The 15,621-nt window shown below is 37.8% G+C and overlaps 1 pseudogene; it reads left to right on the plus strand.

Annotated features, from left to right (window-relative positions):
• Positions 1-916: 916 nt before the first annotated feature.
• Positions 917-3,115, plus strand: LOC148299164 (uncharacterized; annotated as a pseudogene).
• Positions 3,116-15,621: the final 12,506 nt, after the last annotated feature.

Here is a 15,621-nt window from a genome sequence, read left to right on the forward strand (position 1 = left end):
AACACGATGGAGCACGTTCTATAAATTCATGACAGCCTCCTCAGCACAATCAAGAACTTTAAAAGATTCAAGAATAGCGAGCAATAATTGGAATATAAGTATGGGGTAGAGGAGGGCAAGGCCCAAAAATAGATAGTTTCATTTGATATAAAATCTTCGAGTGACGAATATGAGGCAATTCTGCGCTGTATTCTCACCGGCTACTTCACAAATGTCGCTCAATCGCAATCAGATGGCACTTATTTTAACATCCGATCTAAGTAAAAACTACAGATTCATCCAACGTCCTTGATCTCCGTCTAGTACCCGAAGTGGATTGTGTACTACTAAGTTATTCAGACTGCACATGGCTATTATGTGCATAATGCCAGCAAAATCGCTGATGAGTGGATATTCGAGCTGGTTGGGCATTATTACGCAGATTGCAGAAAGTAAATACAAGAAGCCAAGTACATGAAGAATATCAACATGGAGGAACAGGAGGCAGTCATTCAAATGAGAGAGCAATTCTACGCCAATAAAAAGAGTGATGAAAGTGAACACGAAAGCAAGCTCGTCCAAATTGGAGGGATAAAGATGAAGCCCGAACTCTTTAACACCAGCGTGCTGGGCCTGAAAACCACAAAGATCGAAAAGTAGGGCAAGAACAATACGAAGAGTATGAAAAACAAGAATAAACTCTCCTTCCAGGAGGATTTCGATATTTGATTTGCTACAAACAATTCCACTGCCAATGAAAAGCACAGTTGTTTTATATGAAATGAGTGAGCCTATAATATTATAAATAATGAAGGCGCTGTTTGTGATAGGGCCGAGTGGGTCTGGCAAAACAACTCTCTCTGGGCACATCGCGTCGCTATACAAAAAGATATTCTCAGAGGAAGCAGTCACGTTGATTAATCTCGACCCAGCCAACATGAATGCGCTGCCCCAAACCGACATTGACATCAATTAGCTGATCACAATCGACGATATCATGGAAGAGTATGAGCTGGGGCCGAACGGGTCCATCATTTACTCCATTGAGTTCTTATACGAAAACCTTCCCTGGCTTATGAACAAACTAACCGAAAGAGTGACTGTAAAAGGGCGCACCAAATAGTTAGAGCAGACGGAGATTGAACATTTATTCATCTTCGATTTACCCGGCCAGATTGAACTGTACATTCACACGAATTCTCTTCGAAAGATCATTTAAGGCATTCTCAAGCATTTTAAAGCAGTGGGATGCATATTCTAGCTTTTTGACTGCACTTACATCCAGAATCTCACGGACTTTGTCTCTATCTGCATGATGTCTCTGACGACCATGATTAACATTGAAATGCCCCATATAAACCTCCTCAGCAAGATAGATCTGCTCAAAGAAACACACAACAAGATTAACAGAGGACTCATCAACGAGTACTTTAATGTGAGTAGCATGGCAGAAATTGTCGAGGAACTTTCCCATACCATCACATAAAAATAGAAAAGGCTCCCTAAGGACTTATAACATGAAGCATAGTCGCCTTGTGTCAGTCCTACTTTGGAGTATCTTAACAGTATTGCTCAAGTGATAGATACTTATGGACAAGTGTCCTTTATGCCCTGTTCACTCTACAAGCCCGACCTTATTACCAATTTGCTTTACGAAGCCTAAAAGATATTCGGCACGATCAACAAGAGTCTGTGCAACCCCCTCTTCTACTAAATTGTGAAGGACTATGATATGTTCGCCCAAGAAAGAGCTATCACTGCGTTAGAGGAATAGTTGAATGAAGAGTAGGTTGAAAAATAAAAATAAAAGCAGGAGCATTTATAGCGGATGGCCAAGGACTATGCATAAAAGCAATGAAATGTTTGTAATATTTGATGAACATATTATCCGCAATGTTTATGCATGTATTATGTGAATTGTGTGTGAATTATGTGTGAATTTGGGTGAATTGTGTGTATGTAATTGACAGTAAATACATGAATCATAGTGCATCAATCAAGCGATCATCTTTGCGTGATTTATTTTGATCCGAATCTTATATGATCTCTCCCTTTTGGCTTCCTCTCTGATGTCTTTAATTATCTACTGTTTCAGCAACCAATTCTCATCCACACCTTGATTCCTTCTGCGAATTGAGTGCTCCGAACTAAAAGGAGTGGTTAAAAAGTATTCTTATTAAACTGAGCCACCAATGCTTAAACTGTTCCTCTGTGTTTCCGAACTTGAATTTTTATTTTTACTGAATGCTTCACCCAATGCCATGAATGCCCTGTTCAAGGAGTTTTATTTCTGGGAATTGTTAATTTTATGGTAAAGATTTTAGATGGTTTCTTCGGGTGGGTAGGCATTTTTTTATGAAGGTTTCTCGCTTGCCTCTAGCAAATTAATATAATATTTGAGAGGACCATGAGCCAATAACCGAACTCCCTGCATTTTGGGCATCGCAGCATCCAGCTCACTTTGCTCGTATTGCGATAGAAACTATTTGATCTTTTTAGTCTTCAGCAGATCCCATGCATTTCTGAGGATAATCTTTTATTTCAACAACTCATCTTCATTGTTGGCATTTTGTTTACTGTGCTCTCTTCTGCATTCAGTCTTTACCGTATTCTGTCTTTTTTTGGGACTGATCGCCTGCTGATGATTGTTGTATTGCCCGGCTTAAGCCTTCGAGGAGATTCGAAACTTGAGGGGCTGGACCTTGTTGTTGATGTGCTGAGTGATCCTATCCTTGGATTGCTGGTCCAGTTTTTGGAAGTAGACGAGACTGCTTTTCATGAATAATTAATGAAGGGCCTGCACAAATGACCCATAATAGTATTAAGCTAGCATGATTTAATCTGCATGCAATTTATTATACATTGATACCTAATGGGTGTTGCATATAGGAAATAGTAACTATTGCAAATTCAAAAGACAATCATTAGTGCGAAACAGATAAAGTATAAGTACAGGGGATACATGAAGACGCCTTTACGCCCACCCTCGCCCATGTGCAAATACTGCTCAATGAATCGATAGGCGCTAAACGATGCCCACCCCGAAATTAGTAAAAGTATGATAATCCCATAGCCATTCTTCATCTGCAGCACAACTGAGAACAAAGCAGGGATCAGGAGAGGCAGCATTGAGTAGCCCAAAACACTCATCACATTGTACAAAGAGATCAGCTCGCCCTATACTCAGATAAAATGTACCTGGGACATCAAATTAAAGAGGAGGCAAATAAGAATGTTGCCAATCACGAATAAAGCGTATATATCTCCAAAATGGATCTTGCCTGCAGCCATGAGGAGGATACCCATACAAAATGCAACGAGCACAGGGCCCACGAGATCAGGAGTCTCAATATTTCTCTGAGTAGGATTCCCGAAAGTGATTATGCTAATGAGCTTTTATATAATCTGAGTGGGTTCGATGCCGATATCTTCGAGGAGAGGGGGCTCTTCATCATCATCCTGGTTAGCCGATTTTGAGTTATAGTAGGATGGGTAGGTTTTCGTCTTTGTATGGGATTGGTTGCCTTCGATCTACAATAGTATTGCAGCATCTTCGCTCAGCTATTCGAGTCCGATATTAGTTGCATAATCAGAATTTGTTTAAATTTGAGTCTGTAAGCCACTAATGTTTTGGAAGGGGGGTGAGTTCTGTTTTGTCACTTAGTTTTGAGGTTCGTGCTTGGCATCGAGATTAATATCGTAATCGTCTTAGATTAGTCCCCTTTAGGGGGAGTAGTTGAAAGGTTTGGGGATTAACTTGCTCTTCGGTGATAGAGACGCTAGTTTTTCAAGGTTAAATGATGATGATAATTTGAGCGGGTCATCCAGACTGATCAATTGGTCCTCATCGAAATCGCCGTCACTGAAAGGATTGCTCATAAACTAACAACTAACAATTATATCATAAACCATCATATACTATCGCACTCACTTGTATTTATATCAAATTAATATATGCATCAACTTCACAGCCTCAGGTAAATACCTGCAGGATTACAAGCAGGGCACCGAGACTGATGAGGAACAGAGTAATGGCCTTCCCTTCGCTGTCTGCCTTGATGATGGTTGATACTCGGTTTGATATGTTCATGCTCTTGCTGCTTTGGTTCGCACTCTTATAGTTATTGGGGGGCGTTTTGTACTCACTTGGGTTGCAGCTGAACAGGCTCTCAGTTGGACTGTCACTCAGAATGTCAGTGTCATTGCTGCTGTAGATGATTGCTGCGTCGCGACCGGGACCGGATAAGTTGCTGCTCAATGGGCTTTCTTTTTCTGGTTCTTTCTCTTGAACGTTGATCGAGGTTCTCTGGTGATGACTGTGACCACCCTTGCGAACATTGCCGAAACTATTCCTATTTTAATTGGCGTTGTTGGTGTTGCGAGTGGACAAGCGTAGCCATTCTATTGCCTTTGCATCAAGGATACTGTGATGAGTATTCCCCTCCATATCAAAGAAACGATCACTCTAATCTGAGTCGTTGGCGACGAACTCCTTCGCCATTTCAATCAGTGGCCTCTATTATTTGAGGGGTTGAATATGTGAAAAATTGTGGCTGATGCTACTCAGACGACTGACATTCACAGGAGGAGCGTGAACTTGCTCCTACTGCAGGGCATACTTATTTGAGGATGACTCTTTTTATTGTGCTGCAGAAGCTTTAAGATCGTGGTTGTGATTATGGGTGCTCTTCTTCATCGTGTCCTTCTTGCTTGGGGACTGTAAGCATACAGTGGGGCAGTCATTTTTTTTGAAGTTGACTCTGTGTATGGGTGATGGGCTGTTGTGGGTGAAGTTTATGGTGCGTGGCAAATAAGACTGCACTAATCGATTATCGTTCACATTCACCATTCGAAGGCATCGGCTGTTTTCGTTTATATTATTGTCCACTCGAACCTCGTGACCACGAGAAACAAAGTTATTCGATAATGAATTGACAGGGTAAGCGACAGGGGGATTTATAGGATAAGCAGCATTAGTATATTGGTAACTATGAGTAACATTGACATTCGGGGGATATACGTTTAAGACCTTTGGGGAAATAAACTGGGAATGAACCATTTGAGGATGCGTGTTTGTAAGTGCATTAGTAATTGGTTTGATAAACTGAGAATGCACTGTTGGACTGTTGTGCTGAGGGTTTGGCATCTGTGTTCTGGGCTGAGCGATCCCCCATTGCACCGGCTGAGGATGTATGGGTTGAAATAACTGAGGATTTTCCGTATGCTGATTGGAATTATTGGCTCGGCTGTTATGAGTTGTGTTTATGCGGGACTGCTCTTTGTCGCTGTTTTCAAAGCTACCATAGGACTTTTTCAATGACTGAGCTTCACTTAAGTTCCGAATACTCACTTTGCTCGAGCGCGCGATTTCTCCAATGTCAGCAGTACTCGCAAGGCCTTTGGAGGCCAATGAATGCACAGCATTCCTACTATTTGCCCTTTTACTTTATTGTCTTTAAATAGCCTCTTTATCGAATATTTTATGCTTCCTTGAGGCATTCGACTTCCTCGAGGCATCTGACCTCGCTCTTGATCCCTATCCGATGCGACTCGCACTTTCATGGTTATTGCATTGTTATGCCTATTATTCCCATTTATTCACTCTGGGGAAGTCAATATTGCTCGTTTGAGTAAATAATTGGGGTTGCCTCCCATAATTAGTATTCCTGTTATCCGTCTTGAACCTGGATGTCTCGTACTATACTGGTCGGTTTCTATTTTATAGCCTCTCCCTATCATTGCTTTAATATTGCATACTGTCTCGCAGACTCTCCTTATAATCGTAGTAGATTGTCGCCCCTTGTGGCTCACATGAATCGAGGCCTTCATACCGGGTTTCATGGCACGATTCGAATAAATCAGAAGGTGGCTGATAGAAATCGGGAGCTGACTCCATCAATTTGCCTTCGCTGATGCAGCCAAATGTAGGCGCATGAATCTGCTGAGTTTATGGTCCTTTCGAATGAGGATTTCTGGCCATTTATCTGGGATTATGATTAGAGTGAGCAGTTTTCATACAATTCTGTTGCAATGACGAAAGCGTATAATATATACTTTACGATTGTAATATCTAAAAGTGAAGACTATAAATCATATATTATTCTTCATTATGTTTTTATGAGCGAGGATTCAGTAACTATGTGGTGAAAATTTGAAGATAAGTGCATCGACAATAGTTATATTTCCATCAAATTAGTTTGATCATATTTTCCAGAGACTTTGGGTATGGGCACTCAAGTTTATGGATGAATCCTTTGGCTCCTCTGCCAGCTTTTTGTTCAAATTAGTGCGCACATAGTCATCCTTGCATTCTCGCTTTTTGCCCGTGCTTAAGTTTCCAAAAGTCTTCTGCCTGCTGACCTTTTTCACGCAATTTGGAGACTATTATTGTCTGCTTCTTATCAGTATCTTTCCGCTTTTTCGTAGTCTTTCGCTGATGTTGTCTGTTTCGACTCTTTACCTGGAAGCGGAGGTCTGAATAGGCGATTTGTTTCTGTCTGCTTTGAATGTGTTGCTGCTGAGCCTGCCCTATGCTCTTGCCGCAGGCTTCTGATCATCGTTAGGCGTTGTAGATTTACTTGCGATAAAGCCTGGCTTCTTTTGGTTGCTTTTGATGGGGCTGGCTTGAACATGGCCTGAGTATGAAGGTTCCTGCTGATTCAATTTGATGCTGCGATTCAATTTGATGTTGCTATTAGACCCACTCCGGTCTTACTCGGTTGAGTTGGAGAATAGCTCTCGAGGCAGAGTCAGTTTGTTGCGTTGAAACTGATGAACGAAGCTGGAGCTCTCGGAAGCGTTCTGAGGATTGTTGTTAGATGTCCCGTATTTTCCGGAATCGACACATTCCATTTAGCTACGCGCATTCTCTTAGGCAAGCCCGACCTCGCTGTTGGATAGGTTTTCTTTTTCATGGGACAGCCTCTCGAACATCCTCACATATTGATGCAGTTCGATCATTTTGTTCCTCTCCGAGCGCAGTTGGCGATGGCTGATGTAATGGTGGTGGTATGCCAATGCTTTCATATGCTAATGGGCGAGCTTGCCGGCAGCAACTTCTCGAATAAGTAGGTTATCGCGAAATATGCCCACAACTGACTCTGTGTCTATTGTCTTGTTCAAGGCCATCCCATGCAGACTGTATTGCAAAACAAGCTCGTGATTCGATGAATAAGTAACACGGTATTTGCCCATGCTGGTGATCCTCTGCTTCGCCGCGGATAGCACAATTCCGAGCTTATAGCTTTCATGGCTGTTTGTGTTGATGCTGCTGGTTGTGGGATTGGTGTACTTCTAATAGGCCAAAATGGTTTACTACTCTTTCAGGAGCCCTGATTGTCTTTGATTGAATGTTGGCTTTGCATCAAATGATTCCTCATTAATGCAAATAAAGATAAGGCTGCTGTTCCAATCCCAATCGCCATTGTCTGAGTTGGAAAGAGACAACTAAACCAAATTTTGTGAGCACATCACCACTCCTTTGCACTGCAGTTCAGCCAAGTAATCAATTGCTCGGAGCATATACGCTGAGATGTTATGTTTGTTCGACACGAAAGTGCTAATAAGAGTCATCAACCTTTGCTGAGAGTTAGCATTTGGACAACCCACTACCTTTTCGATGACAATCGAGTACTCCCTCTCTCTCTTCCTATTTTCATCATTGTTTGTCATTACTGCAATATACGCTCTTTGTCGGCCTCTATGGTAAACTATGCATCTCTTTGGCCTGCTCTATTCCAGGCCTTCGCTATCCTCGTTTGCCATGTAAACAGTATACTCATTTAATTGAGCAGAATAAATTCCGTAGGATGAACCTCTGCGCCACTCTCCCCAAAGTGTGATTTCGTTGCTCATTTTAATGAATGTGCTGCCATTAATTGTTCCGTTATGCCAACTGTCGCATACGATACAGTTGAACTAATCGTCGATGAGCAGGCCGATGCCATTGGGCATCCCAAAGCTGCTTTGTTGGAGTATAGTTTTGGATTGCAGCATTCCCTGAAACGATGCATTGATGAAATCTGTGATGCAGTTCAGAGTATTATTACTCGCGAATGCGGTTGGCGCGCATTCCCTATCCAAAATCGAGCGGTGCCCATTTGCAGGAGCCTTGCAAAAAGAGGTCTGCTGCTGTGAAAGAAGTGGCAAAGGCTCACATCGACCATTAGCCTTCATTGTTTGGATAACTATGACTTTTATAATAACTATCATCTGAAACAGGTCCGATATTCATTCGCAATGGATTTAAAAATCCATTAAGGCGCTGAAGAAATCCTAAACTGAAATTGCATGGATGCTGTGTGTACTTGTTACTATTTATTTGTAAACAAACAAATAAGCATACAAAACACTCTTATTTTATAAACTGAATAATACAGTTTCGAAGTGTAATGGCCATTTGATATATAATTGTTCATTTGAGATATGATTGTAGTTATAAATAATAACTATCATAAGCTTAAGTGAGTCGAATGAGCAAAATGAACGCAAGATAGCCGGACACCGACTCTGAGTATGATGGCCTGGTTGTTAGTAGGTTCTAATCCCGGTATCAGTCATACGTTGTCCTGAATTGTATTCTAATTCTCTGGATAATCGCTCAAATCGGACTCTATGGCCACGAGGTGGCTACTGCTCCATGCCAATAAAGTATCGTCTTTGGGTAATATAGTTACGAATTTAAGCGTCGCCTATATGGTCAGCTATATAATCTACTTTTTTGTTCCTGTTCTGATTATCCTATGCTTAAAGGGTAAGTCCCTGGGCTCGCTGGTCATTGCATACTGCGGGGTGAACATTATTGTCAAAATATTAGTGTTGATACTGCTTTTCACATTGGCTTGGAGGCACGTCGGCCGATGCTACATTGGTGAAAATGTAAAGGCAACCATTATTGCCAACTCATTTGTTGAGCTTTTCATACTGATAGTACAAATTTGGCTCTTAAGTCGAATTCGCTTCGTGAACTCACTAAAACAGAAATTAGAATTTACGACAAAAGGCCTCGGTAATGAAACAATGAAGCCAATTAATATGTATAACTGAAATACCATGCAATCTGATGAATACCCATTCGTATTGCTTTTAATAATTAAAGAGCAAAATATTGCGTATAGTAATAAAATGCAACCCTGAGAAGTTTATAAATTATTTGAAGATTCACAAAATAAGGAAATTAATTTTTAAATTAAGAATCATCACTAAGTCAGCAAGCAGATGTGAATTGCCTATCAAATTCAAAAATAGATCAGTCTTACTTAGTCTCAGATTATTGGGTTTTTTTGTGTCTCTATTAAGGTTACCCAGAGTAATCCCTTTAAGGTTTCGTCGCTGAATGTTTATCCTTGGATGATGGCCTTTATTAATCATCTTCTAGATAGGTATTCCGTTATTTACTTTTTCTGGCAGTGGGGAAAAATGTAGCCCTTGAACTAAAGCAATTTCACTCACCTCCCTGTGTATTCCATATTTCTGCTGGAGATTTATATCGTAGAGTTATGCTACATATTCCTGATTCTTAAGCCATCCTTTTGGGTCCTTCAGAGTTTCATGAATGTTGTATTCTCGAATCTCATTGAAGGTCCTTTCATTTCACTCTTTTGTATTTTTTCTGAAATTTTCTATGTTCATTACCTCCTCAGTAATTATGGAATACATTTAACGTACATTAATTGAAACAAATTAACAACTAACTTTGCTCTAACCATTCGAATAAAAGTGGCACTTAAGGGCATTTTCCCGAAATAAACTTAAATTTTTAAATCAAAACTATGTTATCTTTAAAATACGTGTAAAAATTTCCTCATATTTATTTGAATATAAACTATCCCAGTAATAAATCAACGAATTGGTAAGCTAAAGATTTCAAATTATCCTGATTAAGCATCAAAAAATATCTCATTATGAACCCTCCCTGAAAAATATAAAAACCAATGCCATCGATATTGAAGTGATTTTTAATTTATCGCAATGATATTATTCTCTAATAATAATTTAAAAATAATGAACGATTTTACCAAAATCGCGGAATCATTAAAAAGAAATATGATACGAGAGCTCAATGATTTAAATTTAGGACTCCAACTGAAATAGCTGAACATCGCAAATAACGAAGCAAACTAATTCAACACTCAAATCTAAAGAATTTGGAATTTGGCCGAAGAGCAGTTCACAAATTATTTTGCCAGATTAACAAAAGCTTTCAAACGAACCATGATACAAGAACTCAACAATTAATTTAAGATACATTCCCAAATCTTCATCCAAAAGTTAAATATTATCAACAAAAAACTATGTGAAATATAGACTGAAATCTCGAATAGAAGTTAGTAAGAAGAGTAATTAAAGAATAATTTCGCGAAATTAACCAAATTTCTAAAGCAAGCTATGCAAAAATAGCTCGCAGGCTAATATAAACTGCATTTATAACTCCTCTTGGAAAAGCTAAATATTGGAAATTCAAAATTAAATGAACTAAACGCTGAAATTGCAAACAAGAGTGAGATGTATTTTCAATTAAGGAATGACTTTGAAACGTTAGTAGAATCTTCGAAACAAATTAAGGAGCATATAACAGAAATGAAAAAGGAGGAAAGTTAGATGCTAATAATTCTCAACAAATTGGAGAAATAGACAGCCGAACAGGAATCAGAACTCAAACGAATTCGTGAAAGACTAACGGATAACATGCTGTGTGTCATTTGTTTAGACTCTCCCATTAGTTATATTAATGCGCAATGTGGCCATTTTTGCCTCTGTTAGCCGTGCGCGAACGCATATTCAAATGAGTGTCCGATTTGTCGAACAATGGGAAATAGTATCAAAGTATTTTTGCCAAGTCAGATGATTTGACTCAAACAATACGCATTTGTTACTATGAAGTTTCGAGTTTATATAAATGAAATAAATAAATAAATAACTCATAAATAGAACCGATATAATGTTTTAACAATATATTCTTAAGAACTCTTACGAAATCTTACGAAGTTTGCAGGCATTGTTCGACAATGGGATGCTTATTTTCTCAATTTTGCGAGTATGGATAAAGAGATATTTAAACTAATCCTTTTTTGAATAGGAATTAGAGAGATTCATATATAACAAATGATTTCGAGGTTAACGAAGTTTGGGTCATCAACAATAAGAGTAAAAAAATTGTGATAATTTATGCTATAATTGAGATTTGATTAAGATATGAGTTAATTTCAGGAAATTAATAGGACGATGAGGTTTAAAAATAATAAATAAAGATTTTTTCAAAAATAAATAATAATATCTTTGTTTCAAAGCTGGATCAATTTTTTAAGTCTTCAGCCCAAAATATATCATATTTGAGGATTCGATTATTTATAAAAGGTTAAGTATTTTATATGCATATATTTTCGCTGATGAATTTTCAAAAAATTGTGAATAGACAAAAATGAAAGATTGATATGACATTTGTCTGCAGAAAAGAGTTTTATAGCCAATTCGAGTCATTTTGAAGCATTTTTTATTTATCAATTTCCAATGTCCAAAAATGCATGAATTGCACTTCCGAAAACCAAGACGAAACAAACATCAAACAATATCTTAAGCGTGGAAGGAGTAGGATCCACCGTCAAGCGGAACAACATTGTTCCTTCAGAACTCAGACTATTCTTCAAATTACCTTCAAGAAAGAACCGAACAAAAATTATTGCATTTTCCCTTTAATGTTTTTCTGATATTTATCAATCCTGATTTGATTTTGGCTGTTATTAATAAACTTGAAAATTAATGGGTTGTAAATGCTCGTCGAAATGCTTAACGGATTTTGGACAAAGTTAATTCGCTCCTTACAATCCTCAATAGATTACGATAACAACTTTTGAAGACATCGTCAGACTACTGAAGAAAGAAATCCTCACAGAAAAAATCTACGAGTCAATAATAAATCCAAAATATATGATGGAAATTCTGGACTAAACTCAGCGAATGTATTTCACTCATCAACAGGCCGCAGATGTCTTAGATCTTACGCTCGACTGTATGGCCGGCTCAAAAAACACATTAATCGAAGATTCAAAAAATAAGTTACTCTTAGCATACTAAGGCCATGAATACTACAAAGATAAGCCCCTACCCACCTACTTAGGTTAAAAATGGCTTAGAATTAAAACAGAAGCGTTTTTTTTTTAACAAATAATACCTCAAAGCTCTCAGCTATATATGCACAAGGCCAAAAGAATAGCAATCGGAGGGTTATTAAACCGTTTGGGATCTAAAATTCGATTTTTCAAAGGAGTAAGTAAGGAAAGTGGCAAAGTAAGTCAAGCAACTATGCAAATATGACGTAAGATCCTTCTGCCTCCTATCCAGCTACCTTTACAAATGCTGTGAGGAAATGAACAAATAAAAACTGGGGTTGGGCACCATTTAAACCCAGCTTTTGTAAATTCTGAAGATGCTGAGCAATTAGAATAAGCCGAACAAACCTATTTAGGCTGATCTTTTGCTGATCGGGTCACATAAATCCTACGAATAAAAAAGTCAAAAGTGCCACTCTTCATATCGAATCAATACCAATTGACAAGAAAAATGCGGCAATAGAGGGCTTCATTTACGAAATGGTCAAGAAAGCCGAGGAGAGCCTACCGAAACTGAACGATCTCGTGGCCGATCCCTGTCAATAGCTCGGGTTTCACTTCGTAGTCAACACTAAGCTCAAAAGCTCTTCCAAGTCCACAGCCTTCAGCAACAAATCTTATCAAAGGACCAAAATAAAAACTGCTTTCATCGCACTTTAAATCCGCATCGTAGAAATTTCCAATTTACTCCATCACTGTTGACTCCAAAACAAAGCCAGACAACTCCCTCTAAGGCTTCATTAAAAATGAATAAAGGCATTATGAAGAACAGCTGCTTTCTGCTCTCGACAAAATCAGGGTTCCTTTAGAGTTTTCTGTCAGCGACATGCTTCGTGGCAAATGTCTTTTTGCAAACATAGAAACAATCAATGAATGTTGCTCAAAAATAAAAGAAAACTCAAACAAAAATGATGCCAAGATTACTGAGGTTGACAATAGGCTGCAGAGTGACAAAGGCACATCTGACTTAGTCCTCAAGATTCTCATTGGTCAAACGGTGGCCTAATTTCAAATAGCCCTCGACTCAGGCAACATGGCAGCCTATGAGTTCTCCCATAAAGTTTACGAGCTGATGCGTTCGCCTTTTTTCAGCCCGTTGACAATGCTCAGAAGGTTCAACGATGAGCTCACAGGCGACTTCCTCTTAGAAATGGAGGAGGTTGTTGAGGCGAACATATAAAAGGAAGACTACGAGTAAAAGAGAAGCTATAAATAAGTCTCTTCTTGTTTTGAAGGATTTAAGAAGCTTTTTGGCATCGAGATAGACAAAAGGATGAAACATAAAAACACGATCGACTGCAACTTACTTCAGCCTCAAATACATCGTTTTTTGCAAATTCAGGCAAAGAAAACAGATACTACGAACTCAACTAGTAAAAACAAGGGCCAGGAGTATGTTAACAGCGGAAGTTCCTGGCCTCCCTGGAAAGGAGAACCGAGGCGATAACCGAATACCAAATCTTCTTGAATTAGTTTGCGAAATAAAATAGAAACTTAGTAACAAGAGCAACAAGCAACAATCACTAAGATCAGCAGTATAATAGCCAAGAAAAATAGCTATTAAAGACCTATTGTGAGACTCTCTTTCAATGCGGAGAATCCTACCAACAAATTGGAAATTATTCTGAAGGACTGAAAATGTATAGTTTGTGTCGAACTGTAAAGAATATTTTGCAGTAATTTGATTTGGAATATGCTTTAACACTGAATAATATAGGTGAAGTCTATGATTCACAAGGAGACTACTAAAAAGCCATTTAGTGCTATTCCAAATGCTTGGAAATTGAGGAAAAAACGAAGGGCAAAGGATGTATTGACTTTGCTTCAACGCTGAACAACATAGGTGCAGTTTATGATTCACAAGGAAACTACGAAAAAGCCATTTAGTACTATTCTAAATGCTTAGAGATTAAGGAAAAAACAAAGGGTAAAGGATGCATCGATTCTGCTAATACGCTGAACAACATAGGTGCAGTTTATGATTCACAGGGAAACTACTAAAAGGCCATTGAGTACTATTCCAAATGCTTAGAAATCCAGTAAAAAACTAAAGGCAAAGGGTGCATTGACTCTGCTACAACAATGAACAACATAGGTGCAGTGTATGATTCACAGGGAAACTACTAAAAAGCCATTTATTACTATTCTTAATGCTTGGAGATTCTGGAAAGAACGAAAGGCAAAGGATGCATTGACTCTGCTTCAACACTGAACAACATAGGTGCAGTGTATTAAACACAAGGAAATTAGTAAAAAGCCAAAGAATTTTTCGCAAAAAGCTCAGCGATTAAAAATTCTATCAATAACAAATGATCCCTGATTGTTACATACATTCCTATTATTTAGAAATGCTTAGCCTTTTAGCTGTTCTTTTAGCTCTCACTTGGGCTCTAGGTTAGTTTAAGTTCTTATTGCTGATTTAATATCTATATCAGTATTAATCTCTTTTTTAATCATATCAATCAATTTCACATCTAAGAACCCATATACAAATCAAAGATAAATTAACTCTCAAATGGTTATGGTTCGGCGCTATGACAATCAAAATAAAGTGAAGTATAATGAGAAAAAAACAAAATCATGATTTTCAAGCAAAATATAAAAATAATATTTTTGTGTACCAAAATTAAGATAATGGGATGAGGTTTAATTTTTTGAAGCTTTCAGACCGAAATAAGTGAATTTGAATATTTGAGGGGGGAAAGCTTATTATTGCTCCGAGATTAAATGTTAGCACGCGAATAGAAGAGAAAGAGTGTTGAGAAAAGAAAAAATGTTAAGAAAAGAAAAAGAATGTTATTGTTCGAGTATGAAAACCAATTATAATATGCAAACGAGCAGAAAAGAAAATAATATCTTAATTTATTTTTAAAAATAGAGAAAGATAGGATTATTTAACATAAAGAAACAATAATAATGAAACACAAACACATATAATATAAATTTTCACGTGATTACGTCATTTGGCTCTCAAGAATGGCGAAATTTTGTTTACTTTCCATCCACTCTTGTAATTGTTTATAAAGTATTTATTATCGCACAGATTCGAAATAATGCTCTAATATCCCTGCGGTCTGTTTAATTAAACTTAAGAATTTTGCATTTTGCATGTAACGTCGGTTCTTTGCTGCACTACTGTGTCATTATGCTACTAAAATCTGCTTAGACTTCGATATAATCGTAAATAATTGATTCCAAAGAAGTAACAACGCTTTTCTGCCTATCATTCCTTTAAAATTGGTGATTGATCATTGCAAAATATTTTCACTGAGAAGTTAAATGAGTTTATCTGAAGGAAAACTATCATCGAAGCTAATGCTGACAAATTTTATTCGAATAAGTGGCGCATTCCGTCAATTGTAAATATAATGTATTTTCATTCTTTTCCAATATACAGTATTTAAAACTACAAATTGGTCAATTAATATTCAATTTAAATTCTGAGCTTAATTATATTTTTAGAACTTTTGATTTTATTTTTAAAATTCAAATTTAGAGAAGAATCGAATAGCATCATAACTTTGAAAAAAAGAGA

The sequence above is a fragment of the Brachycentrus maculatus genome, unplaced genomic scaffold (genome assembly GCF_059751285.1).
Source record: "Brachycentrus maculatus isolate JH-2025_06_01 unplaced genomic scaffold, ASM5975128v1 h1tg001301l, whole genome shotgun sequence".
In the NCBI taxonomy this organism is placed as follows: domain Eukaryota; kingdom Metazoa; phylum Arthropoda; class Insecta; order Trichoptera; family Brachycentridae; genus Brachycentrus; species Brachycentrus maculatus.